The sequence below is a fragment of the Cimex lectularius genome, unplaced genomic scaffold (genome assembly GCF_000648675.2).
Source record: "Cimex lectularius strain Harlan isolate CLEC.00 unplaced genomic scaffold, Clec_2.1 scaffold11, whole genome shotgun sequence".
NCBI classification, from domain to species: domain Eukaryota; kingdom Metazoa; phylum Arthropoda; class Insecta; order Hemiptera; family Cimicidae; genus Cimex; species Cimex lectularius.
Window position 1 is genome coordinate 1,426,186 of NW_019392673.1, and position 25,045 is coordinate 1,451,230.

Consider the following 25,045-nt stretch of genomic DNA (forward strand, 5'->3'; position numbering starts at 1 on the left):
TTTCACATGATGTGTAAGAAGATATGAAGAGTTCTAAAGAAAATATGAAATCTGTTCCAAATAAATATTTAATAAGCAACAATAACCTGTCAAAAAATTAAGTAATTTCGCCAAAAATTGGACTGGACTATTTTTACTCCATTTATTTATATCTACAACTATATTATGGATTATATACAGCCAGCAGAACGGTAAACAATTTATACAAATATGTAAAGCTCACCAGTTTATTTATAAAAACTGAATTGATGAATAAATTGATCAAAGCCTAAAAATTATCAGAATCAGTTATTTTTATTTAGTGTTAAAGGAAATTATTAACGTTAAACATATGCAATTAATAAAGAAATAGATGTTTTATTATTAAATGTTATGGCATGTTCGAAAAAAATGTTTAACTGTATGAACTTACATCCGCTCTTAAGTGACTAAATATGTAAAAAAAAACTTTTATTAATCACCTGTAATTTTGAATAATTTGAATTAAATTTTTGTGGATTAGTGTATTAGTGGAACGAAAAATTATGACTATATTGATGAAATTGAAATTTCATCAATCACCGAAGTTACTGATGTAAATTGTGAAGGTTTTTGAGCAAACGTCGATCAGAATCTCAATTTTTCCAGAAATTTTTAATTACTCCCAAACATAATTATTAAACTGAAGCATATCAAACAAATAAAAATACTATTTTTATAATAATAATATATTTTTTGGAGTGGCACTCATTGGAATGTTCTCAAATGTATAAAGAAAGTATATTTGCAGGACTTTGAGTAATCTTTTAACTGGACAACTATCTGTGCAAATGTTTTTAAGCTGAAAAATAATTGGAATTAAGAAGTTGTAAATGCTAAGCAACTCTAAGAAACTAATTTTTTTTAATATGGATTTTTATAACAATTTTTTTATTGTTATAGAATAAAGAATTATTTTCCAGGGTGCAATATGTATTATCAGCGCTTATTGGTTGAACCAATTAATTATATAAACAGAACAGTAATAAATTTATAAAATAATGCAAACATAAAACAGTTTATTAAGTAAAAGTTAAAAAAAATATTTCCTCCGGGCCGGATTTGAACCAGCGGCCTATGGATATCTGCACTGATTATGCAACAACCTACTACAGTCCACCGCTCTACCAACTGAGCTACCAGAGGAGTTAGTGAAAGTACTGTTCTGTTGTAAAATGAGTGCATATACGGAGGGAAGAACTAGGTCACGTAATGTTCTAGTAGAAAATAATTATATTGCAAGTTTTAAAAATTTATGTAGAATTTAAATTTTTTATAAATATTTATTTGGAAGATTTAAAAGCAATTATTAAATTAATGTGTGGTGTTTAGTGACCGTTAGTCGATTCGGAGATCGTGAGATGCGGTCTGGTGTGGTGTAGGTTTCAGAAAACATTTTCTTTATCGTGCCAACGTTTCGATCTTTATTGAGATCATCTTCAGGGCCTGGGGTTTATAAACATTGTTTAAATTATACAAATACATGTAGGATGTGATATAATTTAAAAAATGTTTAAAAATCCCAGGCCCTGAAGATGACCTGAATAAAGTTCGAAACGTCGACACGATAAAGCAAATGTTTTTCTAAACTTACGTCACAACCAGACTGCATCTCACCATCTCCATATAATAACATATTTATTGCGTTGTTTCACTGTTGCTTTAGTTTATAATAGAGGTATTATTTTATTAGAGCACTACACAACGCGTTTAAACTTGGAGAGTTGTACCAGGTTCGAAAAGTTGTAAAAACTTAGAACGTTGTTTGTGGAAAATAATATCAAAAATTGTACTAGCACTGAAAAAATAAAATCTCTGGTGTTCAAAAGATTTCTCGTTATATTTTGAAAAAAAAATGAATTTCTACAATGGTGGAAATTTTAGATTCAATCAAAGTTTTTGTACTCACTCATTGTGTTTATTTTCTGTGTAGCGGGTACAAAAACATTGATTGAATATTAAAAAAAAAATTTTCATTGTATAAATTCCCTTTATTCCACATCCTACATGTATTTATTAAATTTAAACAAGTTTGTAAATCCCAGGCCCTGAAGACGATCTTAATAAACATTGAAACGTTGACACGATAAAGAAAATGTTTTTATAAACCAATGTCACACCAAACCGCATCTCATGATCTCCAAATAATCTAAAATTCAAATTTTCACCAAAAATATTGGTGTTTAGACATATTTTAAAGAATTTTCCAAACAACTAAAGCGAAAGCCTTATGGATCAAGGGCGTTCAGGCGGAATGGAAATACCGCATCCTTCCGACGCAAATTGTAATTGTGAACTTCAAAGCGAGTTCAGTTTCTCGCTAAGTCGTCAAAGGCTCAATAACCACCCTCAGTCGGATGGCTAGGTGAATATCCCAGGGAAAAACTGCGAATCTACAAAGCTATCTCAAAAATGCGCTTTTTTCCGGTATGGAATAAGCTTTATACTTACTTCGTCTTATAAAAAAACTTTTCGAGATCATACGATTATCTTCCTTAATTAAATTAATCAAACTTTCGATTTTTCTTAATAAATAATTAAGCTGCTATGATATGGAAACCAATTGAATACAAAAAAAATTTAGAAAACGTTTTTTAAATTTTTTAAAATATTTTTATTATAAAAGTGCGTTCCTGTTTGCGTAATGGTTTCTATGTTAGAAGATAGGAGGATGAATCTAATCTACTCGCAACTAATATGTAATTAATTTATAAACCACCTTTACACCTCATCCCGATGTAAATGATGCACCTTATGTGCATAATAAAACCTTTCTATACCGCATCCGTAATATACTCCTGGGTTGTCTTTCTGGACTTTATCTCCACTAATCTTACCTTAGAAGGTTCTAGTTTTTTCTTTAGCCACAATATAAAATGCAATTATATGTACCACTTTCATCTTCTTTTGAAATATTCCGCCTCCACTGTCATTTTTGTATAGGAAACGAATCCTTGTACTGAAACATCTCCTTCTCAGGATATCTGTAATTCTCGATTGACTCATTCTACAACGATTATTCGGAAATCATGAGATGCGGTCTGGTGTGATGTAGGTTTCAGAAAAACATTTTCTTTATCGTGCCAACGTTTCGATCTTTATTGAGATCATCTTCAGGGCCTGAGATTTACAAACATGGTTTAAATTTAACAAATACATGTAGGATGTGGAAAAAATTGAATTTATACTATGCAAAAAAAAATGTTATATTCAATCTAAGTGTTTGTTTTCTACTTATAACAACCAAAAACTAATAAGTAAAAAACGTTAGAAACAGCGCAGCGAAAAATACTACTAAAAATCACTAGAGCATACCGTACTGCTCCTACGGAAGCTCTCTGTGTAATAGCCGGACTAATCCCAATTATATTATAAGTCGAAAAACGGCGTAGAATCTATGAAGAAACGCAAGGAATGGAACCGGCGGAAAAAAAAAAACATTATCAATAGAATTCAACTGGAGACAATTACTCGATGGCAGAGACGATGGGATGAAACAGACAAAGGCCGTCGTACCCATCAGCTTATGCCTTCTATAAGTGACAGACTAAAACGTAAATATGTCGAGACAGATCATTATATGACCCAAATGTTCACGGGGCATGGTGATTTTGGGACGTATTTGTGTAAATTTGGCATGCGGAACACGGCGGAGTGCCCGCAGTGCTCTAACGGTTCTAAAGAGACACCAGACCACACTTTTTCGGATTGCCCGGCTTATTCTGCTGCAAGAAGCAGATGGTTAAGGGAAACGTGCTCCATAGAGTGTGACGTCCGAGCCATATCCAGTGCGATAATGTCAAAGGAAGGATTCGCGGCCACCAAACGCTTTGTCTATCAGGTGATGACAATAAAAGGATGGCCAACACCACCCAACAGTGACGAATAAGTGTCAGTGTAAGTGTTAATCTAAGTATCAGTGGGTGATAAATTAGATTTAATTGTATAGATAAACATATTGTAGTTTATTGTATATATAGTATTAGTTTGTACAAGGGGTGCCACTCTCTTTCTCTCCTGGGCGGGGTTCAGTGTACGGGGAGATTGGGCGTAAGATATTTGTAAGGTGCGACCCTCACGTCATATCCCGACCAGGCACCTCCCCGAGGTCCATCCTGGGCACGGCTGCAGCCGCGGCTGTCGTGAGGGTTGGGCCTTCAGGGGTATATGGTTGCACGACCATCCTGATTTAGTCCGGAAACGGACATAGGAACAGGCAGCCTTAGACCTTTGAAGGATGTGGCCCGACAAACGTAGTATTAGAGCCTTCTTTGGCCAGGCTATCCTCCTCTTCATTGCCATGATGTCCTTTATGTGCTGGTATCCAAATAAGGGTTACCTTGTTCTCAAACCTGGAAGAGATCCTATTGATAAGATCTCCAGTTTCCTCTACCAGTCTAGAGGTTGACAAATCTTTTTGTAATGACCTAAGACTAGCCTGACTGTCAGAAAAAATTCTAATATCTTTTCCTTTAATTTTATTTTCCATAAGTGTTCTACAACACACATTAATGGCCCAGATTTCTGCCTGAAAAACGGAGGGGTTATTGCCAAGAGGGGAGGAGATGCTGATTGCTAATTTTGGTATGTAGATTCCTGCACCACTCCCTCTACCTTTGATAAGTGATCCATCTGTGTAGCAGTCTATGTTACGATGGTCATCATCCAAACTATAATTATAATCACAAGGGGTGCTTTTTCCCCGAAGGGGTTTTAATCTTTTTATCATTAATGCTTAATAATTGGCCGTTAACCTTACTCAATAGTTGTAAGATTTTTGAGTGACCTATGTTATTGCACTTATGGTTCCAGCTGCCTTCGCCAATTAATCTGTAGCAGCTGATTAGTGCTTTGACCTTAACCTCAATGTGTAGAGGTGTGGTGTTGATTATGATTTCAAGTGCTAGGGTGGGTGTAGTTGAAAATGCTCCTGTCATCATCAAACAGCCTAGTCTTTGAAATGACCTTAATTTGTTACTATTCCCTTTATTTTATCGACCTTTCCACCATACTAAAGCTGCGAAAAATAATCTAGGTAGAATAATTGCAGTATATAGCCATTTGGCTACCCATGGTTTGAGGCACCATGTTTTACCGACAATTCTCCTACATTGTACCATTGATATTGTGCCTTTCCTGAATATGTTATTAATATGACCTTTCCAGTCAAGTTTCTTGTCAAGCGGCACACCAAGGAATCTGGTTGAATCCACTAACTTTAATTCTATGCCCTGAAGTTTAGGGTTTTTAAAATTACCTAATGTTCTTCTCTTACTAAACATTATCAACTCCCATTTAGCTGGATTAATTGATAAACCTTTATCACAACACAGGAGATCCATACCTGTGAGCGTTATGGTACCATCATCTGAAAATAATTGACTGTAGAAACCTGAATTATTCGAGCTTTTACTAGCTTCTCCTTGTACATTTGTTTTCCATAAATAGGTTTAGTTGTCTAAGGTTGTGTTGTTGTTGCTTCTATTTACGCTCCTAAAATCCATAGATTAGCCAAAGTTTGCACGCTGCCTAATGTTGAGTATATTGGTTTTGTTGACCTTCAGTACATATTAAGGAGCAAATTCAACTGAAGTTAAGTGCACAGTACAAATAGCACACTAGAGACCAGAAGAAAACAGCAAAAATGCTTTATATTATCAATAACCACACTATCCACCGTCTGTGCCTTTGTGTTTTGCCGCTCCTAAGCCATATCTGGCTCTTTGCAGCTTCTTGGCTTGCGCTGCTATATAGCTTTTTCAATTATAGACCAAAGCTATGATCACGCCTTGTCTATTAGACGATCGCATCTCTACTCCACCTGGCGAGCACTTTGTCACAGTTCTTTACTGCGTCCGGGATGGGCCTCGCGGAGGCGGCTCGCTCGGGATATTCAGGTGGAGGAGGTATAGGCTTATCTGATTTCTAAGTATAGTCTTTCATTTATGCTTGCCATCCTTTCTGTCTCATAACGCTTTTCCACATCTGCTGTGTAGCGTTGAACCCCGCCCAAGTGATGATCGCTCTTCTTAGGGTCTCCATAGTGGCTATTTGTTCACTTATCTCTTGAAGCCAGCGTACACGGGGAACAATGTGTTTATCGCAACTCAGTACGACGTGTTCCGCTGTCTCTTCCTCGCCACATCGGGCTTGATTTCAGTCGGAAGGCATGGAGCTTTGCGGCGAAGTCTCCATGTCCTGTTAGGAGCTGAGACATGTAATGATCGATGGCAAGATGTTTCATCTTTAGTCTGTCTTCTATTTTTGGGAGGAGCTGGTAGGTGTGGCGTCCCTTGGATGTATCATCCCATCTTAACTGCCACTCTCTTACCAACCATTCCTCTGCCTCTTCCTTGCTTGTAACTGGGATGCACGGTGGGAGTCCATTCTTCAGTTCCCATTTGGCACAAAGCGCTTTCGCTTTTAGGTCGATGAGCGGCCTGCCAGCGACGACTTGTAGGGCCGCCGTGGAGACCGTCCTATATGCCTGGGTGACCGCAAGCAGGGCTGCGCGCTGAGCACCGCCCAATCGTTTGCCCGCAATTCACGAGTCCAAGCCGGCGCCGCGTAGAGTATTACTGACTCGCACAGCGCCGTATAATAGACTTGTCTAGTTTTTTAGGAGATTCCCCATGTGGCGCCACCCACGGAACGGATAGCTGCGATCCTCGTGGGCACCCTAGCTTTTGAGCTCAGGGCGTTTACGCCAAATCTTAGGCCAGGTGTCATTTTCACTCCAAGATAAGTTAGGGACGCGGGGCTCTTTATGGTCTCACCACCTATTCGAATTACTGGCGGTGACCGAACATTGAGCTTGCCTTTGAGTAACATTAACCATCCCTAACGACACTATCCACCATGAATTGAACCATCTTATCTATATTAATTTTGTTTTCTAAGATACTATTAGAACCTTTAGAACAAACTAACCTTCCTAGCCATCCCCACAGTCGCGTCTGGACTTTTTCTGACGCCTAAGGGGACCGGTGGCCGCAATTGAAAAGAAATTGACACGGCTCTCATAAATGAAAGGAGAGGGAAGCAAATCTCAGCGACACTAAATTTGGTCCCAACCCCCTTCAAAAATAAGTTTCTTCGATGGAAGAACACCGGCATACCGGGGGCTCAAATTCACACTTGTGTTGCGAGCCCCCAAAAAGTGGAGCCAGGGATAAAGTACAATAACCTGTACGGCTGCAGTGCTCAGGATGGAAACCTTCCTGGCCATGTCTACACTAACTTTCCAGTTACCTTTTAGCCTTTTAATTTCTTATCTTAAGGGCTAACGTAGGTGTCTGTGTTATTACCATGTTAAAATGATAATGCAATATTTTTAATATGTGTAACCATGTTCAGGCCATGAAAATTAACAACATTATTAATTTTAAATAATTAATAAACATTTTCATTTTTGGTTAACCATCTTAGACTTGTAAGCGTATGGTTTTTTTAGTTGAGCAATTGAACTAGTGTCTGGGAAATAAATCGTGCCGTCTGCCACGGTGCGACACATGCGTTTCTTAACATTATCACGGCCCATGTAATATTCTGTTTTTCCTCGACGACTGCCATTTGTCTCTTTCCGGGTCGACGCTTATCTCAAGAAAACGACGGTTAAAATCCCGAGTGGAGGTCTAACAAAGTGTTTTGTGAAAATTAAACAGAGCAAAGGTCCTCTTTTATTCAATTAATCTTCCGAATCGTGCTTTACACGGGAGCGGAATCTTACTTTTGATACTGTAAAATCGCGGTGTTGCTTATTCTTAAGCTAATCCCCATCGGTATCAACGGTGAAATGTTTCCGGCCCTGAGATAAGTACGTTTTAGCACTTTTCGATTGTCGTAAACATTCGCCAATACAATGTTATAAGACGATGTTTAAATGAAATATACAATGGACAAAGTGGAATGCTACAACCGTAAGAAAGATTGATATCCTTGGGGCAAGCTTAAGAGAACCCTGTTTGCCCTTTTTTAAACCTCCCCCTGTCCTAGATTTTTCTTGCTTAAACTTCATTGATGGCAAAAAGGAGGGAAAATTCGAAAGGTGGGGTTGAGATGGGAAGTTAGTGTCCGAGTGGATCGAAGTCACGATAGCTCAAGTGGTAGATCAACGGGGTATCTAGCCCAAGATCGTGGGTTCGAACCCCGCTCGTGACGCTTACTTTTTTATCTCAACTGAAAACCTTAATTAATTGAAAGATATTTATTGGTCAAGCGGACCACGAAAACTAGTGAAATTAGTATTCAATAGATTTTAACATATTTTTGTTACAACCTTCCAGAGCATTAGTCTTATTTGATTTATGTTAGCAAAGTTAGTGGTAAATTGAACCTCACAGTCATTTGAACTGGCTATGTATCTAGTTGAATTAAGGATTCGTTAATACAGACAGTCAATATTTTTTTTAATTTAATTTATTTATTAAAACTGTATGGTATAACAGTTCCATTGATTGTGAGCGACGGAACATGGCCCACTTTTTTGTTTGTGATTAGATGAACTGATTTATGCTGATCCAGCTTGATTTTCCATTTTTTGTCCATTCGCATATATTATTACATGCATTTTGGAGGATTTTGGTTGAATGGGTGATAGTCGGTCCTAGTGATATCTCCGCTGTGTCATCTGCAAACGTTGCAATTTTTACTCCATCCATTTTCGGAAAATCACTAGTGTATAACAAGTAAAGCAGTGGACCTAATATGCTACCTTGTGGCACTCCTGCATTTATTGTTTTTAATTTTGAATATTGATCTTCTTGTTTGACTCTAAACAGCCTGTCAGTTAGGTAGGAACTGAAAATATCGACATACTGCTTTGGTAGCATCACTTTTAGTTTATTGATGAGTCCTTCGTTCCAGACCTTGTCAGAAGTTTGTGAGACATCAAGGAAGATAGAACAAATTTGTTTTTCTTCAAGAGATTTTTCTATTACGTCCGTTACTCGGTGAATTTGGTCTATTGTTGAAACTCTTGTTCGGAATCCAAATTGGTGGTCGGGGATGATTTTCTTTTTTTTCTACAATGAGTTTTATTCTTTTTAATAATAACTTTTGGAAAACCTTAGAGACACTTGGTGGTAGCGATGTTGGATTTTATGATTTGACCTCATTCGCCGGTTTTTTCGTCTTTTAATCATAATTGTTTCTGCGAATTTCCAGATGCTGGGAACATATTTCAGTCTGAACGGTCAATATTGATTAAGAATCAATAATATATTGAAAAAAGAGATTATGTTTGCTCATGATATATAGATAATTGGAAAGCCCAAAAACAAACTGGTTATCATTGAATAATCATTAGGTATCATTCGAATCACCAAAACTCATGATTTTTCCTTCCTTGGCATCCGATATGACTGTGTACATAACAGAAGAGCTCGCTTTTATTTTCTCGATATCCCATGGTCCGAGTTCAAGGCAATGGAAGGACAAACAAAGCCCGAGACCCATCTTTGATCGGTTTTGATGGATTTCCATAATGCCTACCGACAGGAAGGATGTGTACCTTTTCCTTATGCATGTCATAATCCTTCGAGGACGCCGACAAATCTCAAATTCGTTTAATCGAGAAACAAATCTTTACATGTACCCTAGAAATTTGGATTGCACACAGTTTTAATTATTCGTTTAGTTAAAAATTAGAGCAGTGGTCTCCGACTTTCTGTTGAGAACTGCTTTCTTTCAGTCGCTGAATTATTTTGATTTAAGAGGAGATAAGAGTAAAGTATTTTTTTAAAAATAGTGTCTCTTATTTGATTAAAACAAATGTCAGGCTTTTATGTGCATAACGTTGTTTTCATAAGAATTTTCCAAGCAGTGGATGTATATTTTAAAAATGATTAAATTTAGCTTTCATTATTTTTTTTACAGCTTTATAGTTAAAAATGATATCTTCTGGTAAAAACATTTTTTGCCTTTTTGAAAACTCGTTTTACCAAATTAACGTAAACTCGTCTGTAAAACCCTAAAGTGAGATCATCTTCAGGGCTCAAAGTGTTTGTTTTGCATTGTATAAATTCACTTTTTGCCACATCCTACGTGTATTTGTTAAATTTAAACAATGTTTGTAAATCCCAGGTCCAGAAGATGATCTCAATAAAGATCGAAACGTTGGCACGATAAAGAAAATTTTTTTTCCGAAATCTACATCACACCGCATCTCACGATTTCCGAATAATCATCGACTAACGGTCACTAATCACCACAAATGTAGTATGTAAATTGTAGTTTGTTTTATTGAAATGAACCAAGCATAATTATATGCAATTTATTCGTCAAAAACGAGTATAAAATTGACAATTCCTGTGTTAAATCGTTTCAAAAGAGTGTGACAGAAACCGTGTCAAAAATTATAGAAGCCGTTCTTGTTGCGTAACTCATTTATGATCAATTTAAACCACTTCAGGCAAGCGGTGAATTTTATCCCTATCGTCCCCGGAGTAGCAGATTGTCGAGTCGCACAGAAAATGGGATCGATTACAGAAAAAAGTTTAATTTACTGGCCACGGCTGATAAAAAGGTTCGTAGACAAAAACGCTTAACAACCGTCCTTAGGCTCACTATCGGCGAATAAAACATTCGAAATGGACAAAAAGCAAAAAAGTGAATACCATTTAAAATTTACAACGTTTCATTATTTAGTTTTCAGTATGGGCAAATATTGTGAATTAGAGATTAATCTGGGGGCTGGGTCGATTGGGCTTTTTTTCGATATGTTTTTGAGCATTTTGTAAAGATATGACTTTGTAAAATGTAAAATCTCGTGGTTTTAATTGTGCGGCGAACGTTGACCGTAAGGATGTAGGCAGTTGGAAACTTTTCGTATTTCCTACTCCAAGAGTACGTGTCTGACATTTGTATGCGTCTCCTACTCGTAGGAAAAAAGACTTTTCTCAACTCGTCCCAGGCGACAAACATAACCACAATGTAGTAAGAAAGCTTTTCGCAATTCTAGAGGAGTTTCGATCCTTTTTGTAATGTGGCGCTTTGAGCGAAATTTGTAGATTTCGCCATGGTTATACTTGAAACATATGTTCGATGGTGTAAGTTAACAAATAAAATGTATAAGATAACAGGATGATTTTTGAATCTTTGAAAATACAGAATAATTATTTCATAATGGCTTTTATTTATCAGTAAAATTCGTACAATATCTGTATATGTAAGTAATTTACAGATATTTTCTAATCTATACTTTTATACTTTAAATATGCATTTTTAAGCTTAATGAAGTTCATGATTTCAAAGTTTATTTCGTGTTTGGAAAAGTACATCATTTATCACGAAAAAAATATTTGTATGTTCCTCGAAAAAGAGCTTTCAAAGTCAAAAAAACGGCAAAAAAAACTGCCCACAGTTTTGGGAATGAGGGCCTCAAATATGCCATATAATTGCCTAAAAAGTTTAAAATACGAAGGATAAATGTCAGGGACGTCACTCGCCTATTAATTAACTTTTTTTAAATCTAGACATATTTTTTTGGTCTAGTATAATAATTCATTTTGAAAGCAAATATAACAGAAAAATTTCAATCACTTAAAAAATCATATAATTTAAATTATTATTTAAAATAAATAATTAAGCTTAATTAAGTTCATGATCTGTATTAAAATTTACAATGATATAAGTTATTTCGTTTTTGGAAAAGTACATCGTTTATTAATAATAAAATAATAACAAAAATATTTGTATGTTCCTCGAAAAAGAGCTTTCAACGTCAAAAAACTGCACACAGTTTTGGGAATGAGGGCTTCAAATAAGATGCCGATTATTTCTATAGAATTCTATTCTATCGGTTTTTTACGTCTTTGTTCCTTTAAAGTTAACAGAAAGCCGAATAAAATTTTAGGCTCTTCTCATTTTCCTCTCATTTTCTTAGTCGCTTAATTTACTTATATTAATTTAAGTAAACAAAAATGTTTCATATTGGCGAAATCCCTCAAATATGTATATTTATGCAATATTCTTTGAAAGTACAGAATAGTTCTTTCAAAATGACTTTCACTTATCAATAAAAGTCGTACAACATTTGTATGCGTAAGTAATTTACAGTTATTTTCTAATCTATAGTTTTATCCTTTAAGTATGCACTTTTTAATTTAAAGTTGACACTTTTAAATTTACAATTAACTCCCCCTTTAAATAATTAAAAAACAGAAATTGTACGAATGTGAGGAAAATTCCTGTTTTGCGATTTTTAAAAATATAAATTGAACATTAAAAATTATTACTACATATTTGGTCTTTTAGAAGACCATAATAAAAGAAATTGCAAATAAATTGAAAATTAAATACAATTAAATTTGCTTTGTATTTACAATATATATAAACGGACATACTAAGCGAAGGTTTTTTTGTAGCATTTTATAAGGTTTCGTGGTCCGCTTGAACAAATAAATTCTTTTCAATTAAAAAGTCAGTGTCACGAACGGGATTCGAACCCACGACCTTCGGCTAAATACGCCGCCGCTTTACCACTTGAGCTATCGTTACTTCGATCCACTCGGACACTAACTTCCCATCTCAACCTCACCTTTTGAATTTTCCCTCCTTTTTGCCATTTTTCAAATGTCGTGTAATCTATTTGATTCTCGGCGACAAATGAAATGGCCACGGAGAAGTTAGTGTGCGCTCCTGACACTGACTTTTTTATCTCAACTAAAAACCTTAATTAATTGAAAGATATTAATTGGTCAAGCGGACCACGAAATTGGTGAATCTAATCATAACGTAAATTACAAAAAATAAAATCCAAATAGTAATTTGCACGATCTGAGAGTTTTTATAATTTCCAATTCCAGTTCGATTGTGTAAAAGGGTGTGAGATGTTTCGCAAGTTTTACATTTATGTTGGGACCTCCTAAATTCAACATTAGGATTGGTATTTTAGCCCAACAAATTTAAATGCAATGAATTTGACTAATGAAAACGCCGGAAATCAATACTCCACTCATTGATGTTTGGAATTTGCAGTAAAATTACCGGATATTTCTGTGCGGAAACCATGCCGGTAGTATTTCAAAGATCGATGAGAAGCTGTTGAAATAGGGATTTAAAAAATTTACTTAACGCCCCCAAAACAATGGCATGAATAGATGGCCCCTCTCTATTCATTAAAACAATGAGGGATTTTCTTTAGCGGATTTTTGTACCTTAATGGCATAAGCCGGGAGGACGATATGGGGAGGAAAGGACAAGAAGTGTAGATCCTTGTACAAAGGAAAGTTACGTAATTAAAATTGTCGGCCGTTGCTTTTGTCCAGTTCCGAGCCCAGGGGACCGATGTGAAAATATTGCCTCTATTAATCAGCCGTTACAATAGCACTTTTTTTCTATAAAATTAAGTTTCGTAATTTTCAGTCAACTTATTAACGCGATTCTGCGAGAGGTGAGATGGATTTTAGCAATTATGCTCCTTCACAGCCCCATGGTATTCAAACTGATTTGTAACAAGATCGACAACCGGTTTACTGACACATTCTGTGACAAAGGAAGAAGGGTTGGTCGGGGCGATACGTACGGCCGATAACTAAGATTGTAGCGAAGGGCTACTGTGTGCGTTGTCTACGGATGACATCCAACTGACAGCAGGCAACAATACCTCACCCAGTCGACACTCTGATAACCGGCCCGACGACCGCCTCACTCAAGTTCTGCAACGTTTCCGTCCTTGGTGCTCAAAAACCATTCGGCCCAGCTTCAGACTTCAAAAACCAAATTCACTTTAAAATCCGACATTTTAATAAAATGCCCACTATCTGGCAACGTTTTTTGCACAAAGACGAGACATTTGTTTAGGCTGCTAGATAAAATCTAATTGCCGCACTAATTGTTTTAATGAAAATTATTTTCGTTTTTCAATCGCAACTTTTTTGTGCGTGGGGCACTTTATCCCATATTATTAAAGTTCCTTTAGTTTATTCAAATCCATTGCGATTAGAACAGTTGTTCACATTGACCAGAATAAATGTTAAAAATTAACCATCCCTAACCATCCCTTGACATTTCAAACCGAGGTCTGGTTGGAGAAAGTGTCTTATGATCAATGATAATTACAAGGAAGCGCGTTGAAGCCCGTCGCGTCGACTTCAAAGGACGTCTCCAGGCTAAACACGTTTCGCTGCCCTCGTCAACACCCGGTACCCCTTTCACAAACCGGACAAATTTATTTCTCAGTTACAAAAAAAAAATAATAATGCCCTTCCAATTTCCCTTCCGTTAGAAAACAATAGATGGTAGATTAAGCAAAAATGACAGTTTAATTGTGGTTTTTATCAGAAAAAAATAATCAGGTTAAAAATAATCAATATTATTGTCAGCTGTAAGTAGAGCCTGAATTTACATATATGCAATAAAAATCATCAAATATGCCATATAATATGTACTAAAAATCCGTCAAATATGCAATATTATATGCACTAAAAAACCTTAAATATGCCATATAATTTCCTAAAAAGTTTAAAATACACAGAATAAATGTCAGGGACGTCACTCGCCTATTAATTAACTTTTTTTATATATCTAGACAAATTTTTTTGGTCTAGTACAATAATTCATTTTGAAAGCAAATATAACAGGAAAATTTCAATCACTTAAAAAATAATATAATTGAAATTATCATATAAAATAAATAATTAAACTTAATTAAGTTCGTGGTCTGTATTAAAATTTACAATGAGATAAGTTTATTTCGTTTTTAGAAAAGTACATCGTTTATCACGCAAAAAATATTTGTATGTTCCTCGAAAAAGAGCTTTCTACGTCAAAAAAGTGCACACAGTTTTGGGAATGAGGGCCTCAAATATGCCATATAATTGCCAAAAAAGTTTAAAATACGCTGTAGAAATGTCAGAGACGTCACTCGCCTATTAATTAACTTTTTTTTATATCTAGACAAATTTTTTTGGTCTAGTATAATAACTCATTTTGAAAGCAAATAAAATAGAAATAATTCAATCACTTACAAAATTATATAATTTAAATTTTTGTATAAAATAATTACGCTCAATTCAGTTCATGATCTGTATTAATTTTTACAATAAGTTTATTTCGTGTTTGGAAAAGTACATCATTTATCACGCAAAAAATATTTGTATGTTCCTCGAAAAAGAACTTTCATCGTCAAAAAACAGCAAAAAAACTGCCCCAGTTTTGGGAATGAGGGTCTCAAATATGCTATATAGTTGCTAAAAAGTTTAAAATACGAAGGATAAATGTCAGGGACGTCACTCGCCTATTAATTAACTTTTTTATACATCTAGACATATTTTTTTTGGACTAGTATAATAATTCATTTTGAAAGCAAATATAACAGAAAAATTTCAATCACTTAAAGAATAATATAATTTAAATTATCATATAAAATAAATAATTAAATTCACTAATTTCGTGGTCCGCGTGACCAATTAATATATTACAATTAATTAAGGTTTTTAGTTCAGATAAAAAGTCAATGGCACGAGCGGGATTCGAACCCACGATCTTCAGCTAGATACGCCGCTGCTCTACCACTTGAGGTATCGTGACTTCGATCCACTCGGACACGAACTTCTCATCTCAATCCCACCTTTTGAATTTTTCCTCCTTTTTGCCATTTTTCAAATGTCGTGTAATCGGATTGGATTCTCGACGACAAATGAAATGGCCACCGAGAGCTTTTAGTGAAGTATACTTCATTTTAAATCATTAAATTCACTAATTTCGTGGTCCGCGTGACCAATTAATATTTTACAACTACTACTAAAAGCTCTAAAATAGCTCAAGTGGTAGAGCAGCGGCATATCTAGCCGAAGTTTGTGGGTTCGAATCCCGCTCGTGCCATTGACTTTTTTATCTCAACTAAAAACCTTAATTAATTGTAATTTATAATTAAGCTTAATTAAGTTCATGATCTGTATTAAAATTTACAATGAGATAAGTTTATTTCGTGTCTGGAAAAGTACAGCGTTTATCACGCAAAAACTATTTCTATGTTCCTCGGAAAAGAGTTTTCAACCCCAGTCCTGGTAATTGGAGCATACTAGTAGAAACGTCATGGTGATTCAGCAAAAAAAATTTGGTATGTACCATGGATCGATTCTGAACCCTTTCGCAGATATTCAACATTTTATGTTCATGACGAAAAACATAGAGTTGAAGAAAAAACGTAAAACGTTGAAATCTGAGAAAAGTTTTAGAATCGGTCCATGGTTCATACGTACTTTATGTTGAATTTGAGGTGTATCTTTAACAAACTTTGTCCTATGAGTAGTGAATCACCCGCAAAACACTTCATTTTTTCTATTTAAATAACTTTCCCAATTTATTCAATCCGGTATGTTTGTCAATGGTGTTTTTTTAATATCTTTTGTAATATAACTCCTGCATGGCCGGGATTTCACATAATTTTTGTTTACGTTGAAAGAAAAAAGTGCCTGATATTTCAGTACAAGTTGAAGATCTCACTTTTGGCATTTTTTCCAGTTTACTAGGTTGGAAATATGAATGAGACCTTGTATTAGCTATTTTTGTTTCAATTGAGGCCCCTATTTCCTTCTAAAACACGTCTGCTTCAGAATAACTAATTTTTCATAAAAGTAAAACAAAACTGTACACAGTTTTGGAAATGAGGGCCTCAAATAAGATCCTGATTATTCCTACAGAATTCTTTTGTGCCGGTTTGTCTTCGTCTTTGTTCCAATAAAGCTAACTGAAAGCGGAATAAAATGTTAAGCTCGTCATTTTCCTCTTATTTTTTTAGTGGTCTAGTTTATTTTTATTAGTCTAAGTGATGAAAAATGTTTCATATTTCAAATACATATACAAATTTATGCAACATTCTGTAAATAAACAAAAATATTCAGAATTAAATTTTGACCACGTACCACAGAGATATGATGGGGATAAATATCTGATCACCATGGCCTGTGTTTGCAAAAATAATATGCAATAGCATACAAAACCGAGCTATATAATATTTTAATCAGTGAAACGCAAAATAAAATGAATCTTCTTCACATTTATCAGGCACCTAGATATTGAGCTTGTACAACTTGTGAGTACCGAAACTCTTATACCTTCATTTCGTCTTCTGCAAAATTGTTAACTTTTGTCCCTAAGCAAAGTTCAGCCAGAAACAAATTATAATTTGAAGGAGAAAAGGTCTGGACTATTTGGTGGATGAAGTTTGATCTCATAAAGTCAAGTAAACCGTGGTTAGAGCAGCGGCGTATTAAGCCAAAGGTCGTGGGTTCGAATCCCCCTCGTGACATTAGCTTTTAATTTCAACCATAAACTTACATAAAAAGATTATTGTTTTGTAAAATGTTTCGACTCCGATCTCCCAATAGAATTTGGATATTAAGCTGTCCTTTGAATTTGCGTATACGTTAAAACCAACATTTTGTACGCATTATACTATATTTGGTTAATTTAACTCACGGTTAAAATAGTGAATTGTCTTAAAAGATTTATATCACGATTAAATATATTAAAGCTGTTACAAATGTTCTTTAATCTTTCAATTAGACATGAGTAATAAGTAAGTACTTTAAAACTAAATCCTATAATTTTTCAGGATTATGACAAAATTAAAATCCTTTTATTCCTGAGGTCAGCCTGCCAGATTGTCCGCTCAGCTCAGCGCGGGTAGCTTTTTATGTTTATTATGTTCTACAGCAATCAAAATGTTTTGGTCGTTTCTGATCATGTTAATATGGCTGTCCTTGCTGTCTTGGATGTAAAAGGCTCGTAGGCATTCATGAAAAACGAAAAAAAATTTATTGTCTTTTTTGGATGTAAAAGGCACGTATTTTTCATGAAAAACGCAAAAAAAACAAAAAAAAATCGAAAAAATTTTATTGTCTTTTTTGGATGTAAAAGGCTCGTAGGCACATTTTTTACGTATTTTTCATGAAGAAGGCAAACAAAAATATCAAAAAAATTTTTTGTCTTTTTCGGATGTAAAAGGCTCGTAGGCACGTTTTTTTTACTATTTTTCATGAAAAACGCAAAAAAACACCCAAAAAAACGAAAAAAATTTTATTGTCTTTTTTGGGTGTAAAAGGCTCGTAAGCACGTTTATTTACGTATTTTTCATGAAAAACGCAAAAACCCCCAAAAAATAGAAAATCTTTTTATTGTCTTTTTCGGATGTAAAAGGCTCGTAGGCACGTTTTTTAAAACTATTTTTCATGAAAAACGCAAAAAAACACCCAAAAAATCGAGAAAAAAATTGTATTGTCTTTTTGGGTGTAAAAGGCTCGTAAGCACATTTTTTTACGTATTTTTCATGAAAAATGCAAAAATCCCCAAAAAATCGAAAATCTTTTTATTGTCTTTTTCGGATGTAAAAGGCTCATAGGCACGTTTTTTATTATTTTTCATGAAAAACGCAAAAAATCGAAAAAAATTTATTGTCTTTTTCAATGTAAAAGGCTCGCAGACAGGTTTTTTACGTATTTTTCAAGAAAAACGAAAAAGAAAAAAATTTGGGTTGACATGTCCGTGAAAGCATTAAGATATTTGTAGAAGTAGTAGTGGTTTCTAGGTTCAAATTATCCACGACTGACAAACAATGTTGGATCTTATTCTGATTTCGTCCAAACAAACGAAAATTCTTTATCCATATTTTCCCGAAGACTTTTCTATCGTGTGGGGCCATACTTCAAAATTGTCTCATCAGTGGAAGTCTAGGTAGGCGTCCTTTATGTAGTTTTCTGTGAAAAAGGTAACAAAAGGAGCAAAAAGAAGGCAAGGAGTTCGTTGCGCCTGTATTGTACTCCCTCGATTTAATTTACGGATTCGAGGAATGAAAGGACTGAAAACGGACAAACACCTGTTAGACATTAATGGCATGAAGTCATTAAGCTAATTGAGAAAATAACCAGCCCAGAGGTGGTTTCTAAAAACAGGAATGGGTATCGTTAAAAAATATCGATATTTTCTTTCAAATAGAAAAAGTTTCTTAATATCGATAAACGATAATATCGGAAGCAAAAGTATCGATCTATCGGTTAATTAATTTTTTGTTATTACTTTTTTTAAATTAAATTTAAATCCGACAGCTTGGTCATTTCAGTCCCGAGCGCTTGCGTAATGTTGCAATACACATTTAATACTCATTCACACAAATAAATACATTCACACCTATATACATTTCATTCATTCTATTTGGTGGATGGAGTACTGAATATTCCTCCATCGACCTGCATACAATAAGAAACTAATGTAATTGAGGTCGATGGGGTACTTTTGTAAATATTCCGCCATCGACCTGATTCAAGAATTTAAATTTTAAGTTTTATTCTTTCATTGTTATTAAGCCATCAAAATTTGGGATATAGACTTCATTTTTAATACTAGTACTCTTGTTTATTTATTTATTTTTGATATTTTGCATTTTTTTAGGTATACTTCGTATTTTTGTATTTTGTATTTTATTTTATTTTATTTTTTGTATATTTTTTCTTTTCCCTCTTTTTTTTCTTCTTCTCTCTTTCTTCTCTAAACTACATATATATTTGTAAACCAATGACCTCTGGCAGACGGATGGGACGATCCATGTCCATAATGCTTTTGTTCTTTAATATAACGAAAAGTTTTAATTTTGTTTTAATAAAGCAATTATTATTATTATTATTAACTCTTCTTAAATCCGGCGGCATGCCTACACGCTCTCTGTATTGAGCCAAGGCATACACGCCTCTATTATGTGGGAGCATCGAGCAACCTTTCTCTGCATAAGGGGTTTTATTACTATTACCTGAAGCCTAATTGTAATAAAAATAGGAAATTAAAAAACGATGTGAATGAAAAAAGTCTAATTAATTTTAAATATATATGTAATAATAAAAATAAATTACAATTAATTAAGGTTTTTAGTTGAGATAAAAAAGTCAATGGCACGAGCGGGATTCGAACCAACGATCTTCGGTTATATACGCAGCTGCTCTACACTTGAGCTATGGTGACCTCGATCCACTCGGACACTAACTTCCCATCTCAACCGCACCTTTTAAATTTTCCCTCCTTTTTGCCATTGTCCAAGTGGATCGAGGTCACGATAGCTGAAGTGGTAGAGCAGCGGCGTATCTAGCCGAAGATCGTGGGTTCGAATCCCGCTCGTGCCATTGACTTTTTTATCTCAACTAAAAACTTTAATTAATTGTAATATATTAATTGGTCAAGCGGACTACGAAATTAGTGAATTTAATAAAAATAAAGAATAAATAAAAATAATAATTTTTATTTAATTTACATAGTATATATTTGTAAATTGTACCAAATTGTTATATTCAAATAAAAAACTGAACCAAACTAAGATAAATAAACAATTACATCCATAATTCCATAATTCGTCCCTAGGAACAGGAGTTTTCACACAAAGTTTCTTTCAAGCCTGTTTTTCCAGCTTTGGAGAAAAGACGTTCTTCTGGGACTGATATTGCCACTGTTGGCAAGTATTTCCTTCCCAGCCAGCTATGTGTTGGAAAAATACTCTCCAGTTCCGTCCAATATACTAATGGGTCTCGCTGTATTTTTTACACCCGAATACAGATAATTTCTAATTGCTTACATTGGTATGTTTGAAAAAATATCAAACCTAAAATATCGATATCTTAAGTTTAAAATATCGATTCAAAATATCGGCTTCTTTAAACAGAAATATCGAGTATCGATATCCATCCCTATTTAAAACTACTCTCCAGTGTCTGTTGATCTGCTGGCCCTGGAAATTTATGCAAATGTGCAATTTGATTCGGTCTCAAGCCTTTGTCGTTGGTTTTCCACCGAATCTACCAATAAATATTAGTATAATACGAATTTGACGTGACGTTTTGTTTATTAAACTTATTAGTAATTATTATTTAAACATTTACATTTCACTGAATTATTCATTGGCCTTTATTAGTCTTCTCTATAGCTTTTTAACAATTCTCTAGTTGAAAAAAAAAATCAATAGTTCTAATATTTACCAAAACACGAAGACAACAAGAACACTAATTGAACGTTACGCTATTTTATAGAATTCAATTGAATAGAAAGTTTTTACACAAAAATCTGCTATTTTCAGGCATTGATAATCGTTAATTATTCATTAAAATGCAGCCGGTTTTTCATCACATTTATGTCCCAGCCTTATGCTTCGTCTTTAGTCCATAAAGTTTAAAATAAATAAAAGAACCGTACGAAATAAAGGAAATAAATACAACAACAAAAAATGTGAAACAAGGCGTACCGAGGGGAAACATATTTTCTGACGCTTCACACTTCAGCTGGGCCTTTCAAACCCATCAAGAGCATGGTTGAACAACTCCCATTCAGAAAAATTATTGATCTAATAAAGTTTTATCCGATGGTATCTCTGAATTACCCCTTACGGTCTTGGAAATCCTCCTATAAAATAAATAATTAATGTACTATATATCTATAATGTATATCTATATAATACATATCCCAAACTTCTAGTATTTATATTATTTCTTTTGACACTCCTTTATTAAACATAAACACTGAAGAAGATTATGCTATATTTCAAATTGTACTAAAAATTCTACAGCCTAAGGTCAACCTGTTTCCATAAGGTTTCCTCTATCCCATAAAATAATAGTCCTAGTGCAATGTTGATTACATTGATTAAATTGAAAAAGTATTGAAAAAAAATCAAAAATATTATTGAAAAAAAAGATAAGATTAGTCTTTTTTTTTTATCATAACCAAATAAAACACAAAATACACAGTAGGTCAACTTTTCCGCATTTTCAAAGTGTGCGAAAGTTTAAGTAATATTTTCTTTAGTGCTGTGAATTTAGGATGCCAAGTAGCCGTTTTACATGTCTGCTTGGGGTCTCCGTTAGGAGAGGTAGTGGGTGGAAAAATCATTTCTTTGGCTGTAAATACTGATTATAGATTATAAACGAAAAATTCCTACTAATGAGATTTAAATTTATTTAGAATGTATTTAGAGAAATTTATTTAAAATTTTTCAAAGGTGTCTTATATCATTTTCTGATTAGAAACAATTTCAAAAAAAGCAATCACTAATAACTATTCACTAGTATTCGTGGTCCGCTTGACCAATTAATATCTTTCAATTAATTAAGGTTTTTAGTTGAGATAAAAAAGTCAGTGTCACGAGCGGGATTCGAACCACGAGCTTCGGCTAGATACGCCGCGACTCTACCACTTGAGCTACCGTAACTTAGATCCGCTCGGACACTAAATTCCCATCTCGACCCCCACCTTTCGAATTTTCCCTCCTTTTTGCCATTTTTCAAATGTCGTGTAATCAGGATTCGATTCTCGGCGACATATAAAATGGCCACGGAGAGCCATCATTTTAACTCATTAAATTCACTAGTTTTCGTGGTCCGCTTGACCAATTAGTATCTTTCAATTAATTAAGGTTTTTAGTTGAGATAAAAGAGTCAGTGTCATGAGCGGTCAAGTGGATGGAAAATTCAAAAAGTGGGGTTGAAATGGGAAGTTAGTGTCCGAAGGGATCGAAGTCACAATAGCTCAAGTGGTAGAGCAGCGGCGTATCTGCCGAAGGCCGTGGGTTCGAATCCTGCTCGTGACACTGACTTTTTTATGTCAACTAAAGAACTTAATTAATTGAAAGATATTAATTGATCAAGCGGACCGCGAAAATTAGTGAATTTAATAATCAAAAGTTGTTATTTTTTTATAGAAAAAAATGTATACACTCATTATTTGCATATGTTGATTGTGGAAAGCAGAACCCCTCCGTGACTTTTGAATATGTTGAATTTGCACTTTCAAATAAAAAGACAAAACGATGTCGCCTGGATTATACGGATGAAGGAGCAAGAAATCCATTTTACCATTTTTATATAAAAGGGAGAGAGAGTCCCTATTGTCCTTTTCGAAGCGACTAAAATAATTTAGACTTTGCATAAAACAAAGCAAAATGTTGTAAGAATATAAAAAACGGATGAAAGTAGAAAGCGCGGATATTAAATGTAGGACGAAGGGTCGCCTTGTACGAAACGGGGGCGTTTCTAAAGGGAGTAATAGTTAAAAACTTGGCGTTAAGTCTCGAGGAGAGACTCGGCTGTGTGAACACAGTGTTTCCGGTGAGTTTCGGTCCTCCCAAGAAATAAGTAGCTCCTGTAAACACGTCGGAGGACGAAGTGAACAACCTTTGGACATGCCTTCAAGTTTCCCTCTCATCCGCAAACTTCTTTCTACACTCGGCCGTGTAAAAAGACCCTGAAAATATAAATAATTTTTAAATGCTAATTAATTAATTATCTATTGCATGATATTTACTATTACAACTCTTGTTTATTGGTAAAAATTTCTGGGTAGCCTGCGAGTGTAATTAATAGAACGAAAAATTATAAATAAGTATTTTGTATATTTATAGACGAGGAAAGTATGAAAGGAAATAGAAAGAAAAAAGAATCTTATAAACAAAGCATATGCTGTATACAGGGTGTCACTAGTAAGTTGACACCCTTGGTTTTTCCTTCTCTCTACAAACTGTATTTTGTTAGTATAAGCTCATCTTTCAAGCATAACATTAATTATAGTTGTAAAGTACATCATGGTTTTAGGATAAGAATGGGTAAACAAATTTAAAATTCTTAAAACTATTTGTAATGTAAATAATTCAATTAATTAAGGTTTTTAGTTGAGATAAAAAAGTCAATGGCACGAGCGGGATTCGAACCCACGACCTTCGGCTAGATACGCCGGTGCTCTACCACTTGAGCTATCGTGACTTCGATCCACTCGGGCACTAACATCCCATCTCAACTNGTTAATTATTAATGTAAATATATTTCAATTAATTAAGGTTTTTAGTTGAGATAAAAAAGTCAGTGTCACGAGCGGGATTCGAACCCACGATCATCGGCTAGATACGCCGCTGCTCTACCACTTGAGCTATGGTGACTTCGATTCTCTCGGACACTAACTTCCCATCTCAACCCCACCTTTTGAATTTTCCCTCCTTTTTGCCATTTTTCAAATGTCGTGTAATGTATTTGATTTATTCGGACCACGAAAACTAGTGAATTGAATAAGTAAAAATGAAGTATATCTTCACTAAAGCTCTCTGTGGCCATTTGAATTGTCGCCGAGAATTAAATACATTACACGATATTTGAAAAATGGCAAAAAGGATGGAAAATTCTAAAGGTGGGATTGAGATGGGAAGTTAGTGTCCAAGTGGATCGAAGTCACGATAGCTCAAGTGGTAGAGTAGCGGCGTATCTAGCCGAAGGTCGTGGGTTCGAATCCCGCTCGTGACATTCACTAATAACGTTGAATCGGGAGCAACAATTTAATAAATGTAGTAACAAATTATCAACGTTTAATATTAAGGACAGCGTGGAAACTTACAACGAACGGTCTTACACCAAAAGGCAAATCTTGACATATAAAGTATAAAATGTTTGCACTGCGAGTCATAAATAATTTCACTTAAAAGGAACATCTCATGAGGCTTTCAATATTTTTCCATAAATGTAATCAAATGGACAGTAGAATTGATATTTTACGAATTGCGAGGGACTTTGTTAAAGTATGTTGTGAAAGGTTGTTTAACCTGAAAACTATAATACATCGACTTTGATCGATAATCAGAATAAGGACTTTATAGTTCAATTGTAGATGTAGAATGAAATCATGACGTGTATTTACTAATAGAAGGGATCCAATGTATGATATATCTTGCATATATCGACGAAATTAACGAAAGGGAGAGAGAGATAAAGAAAGGGAGAGATCGAGAGAAGGGAGAGAAAGAAGAAAGAGAGAGTGAGAGGCAAATCAGAAGTGGAGAAAGTAAGAGGATGAGATTGAGAGAGAAAGGGATATAAATATAGAGTTAGAAAAAACGAAAGAGGCAGAAATAACGAGTTAAAGAAAGAAAGAAATATGAGACAGATTAAGAGCTATATTTGAACCGTATTTGACAGTAAATTCAAATTTTACATTTGTCCATTGAATGAGTCCCTATTAAATTTTAAATTGGTTTAAACCTTATCGTTAAATTCACTAGTTTTCGTGGTCC

General features: G+C 34.6%; 1 protein-coding gene and 1 non-coding gene across 3 annotated transcripts in view; both read right to left on the reverse strand.

Annotated features, from left to right (window-relative positions):
* Positions 1-25,045, reverse strand: part of LOC106669459 (muscarinic acetylcholine receptor M3) — a 350,439-nt gene that overhangs the window by 232,623 nt on the left and 92,771 nt on the right. The gene's annotated exons all lie outside the window — the stretch shown is intronic.
* Positions 1,066-1,164, reverse strand: Trnay-gua. Its single transcript has 2 exons — positions 1,128-1,164; positions 1,066-1,101 (listed from the first exon to the last, which is right to left on the reverse strand). It is a non-coding gene; the product is annotated as a tRNA-Tyr (tRNA).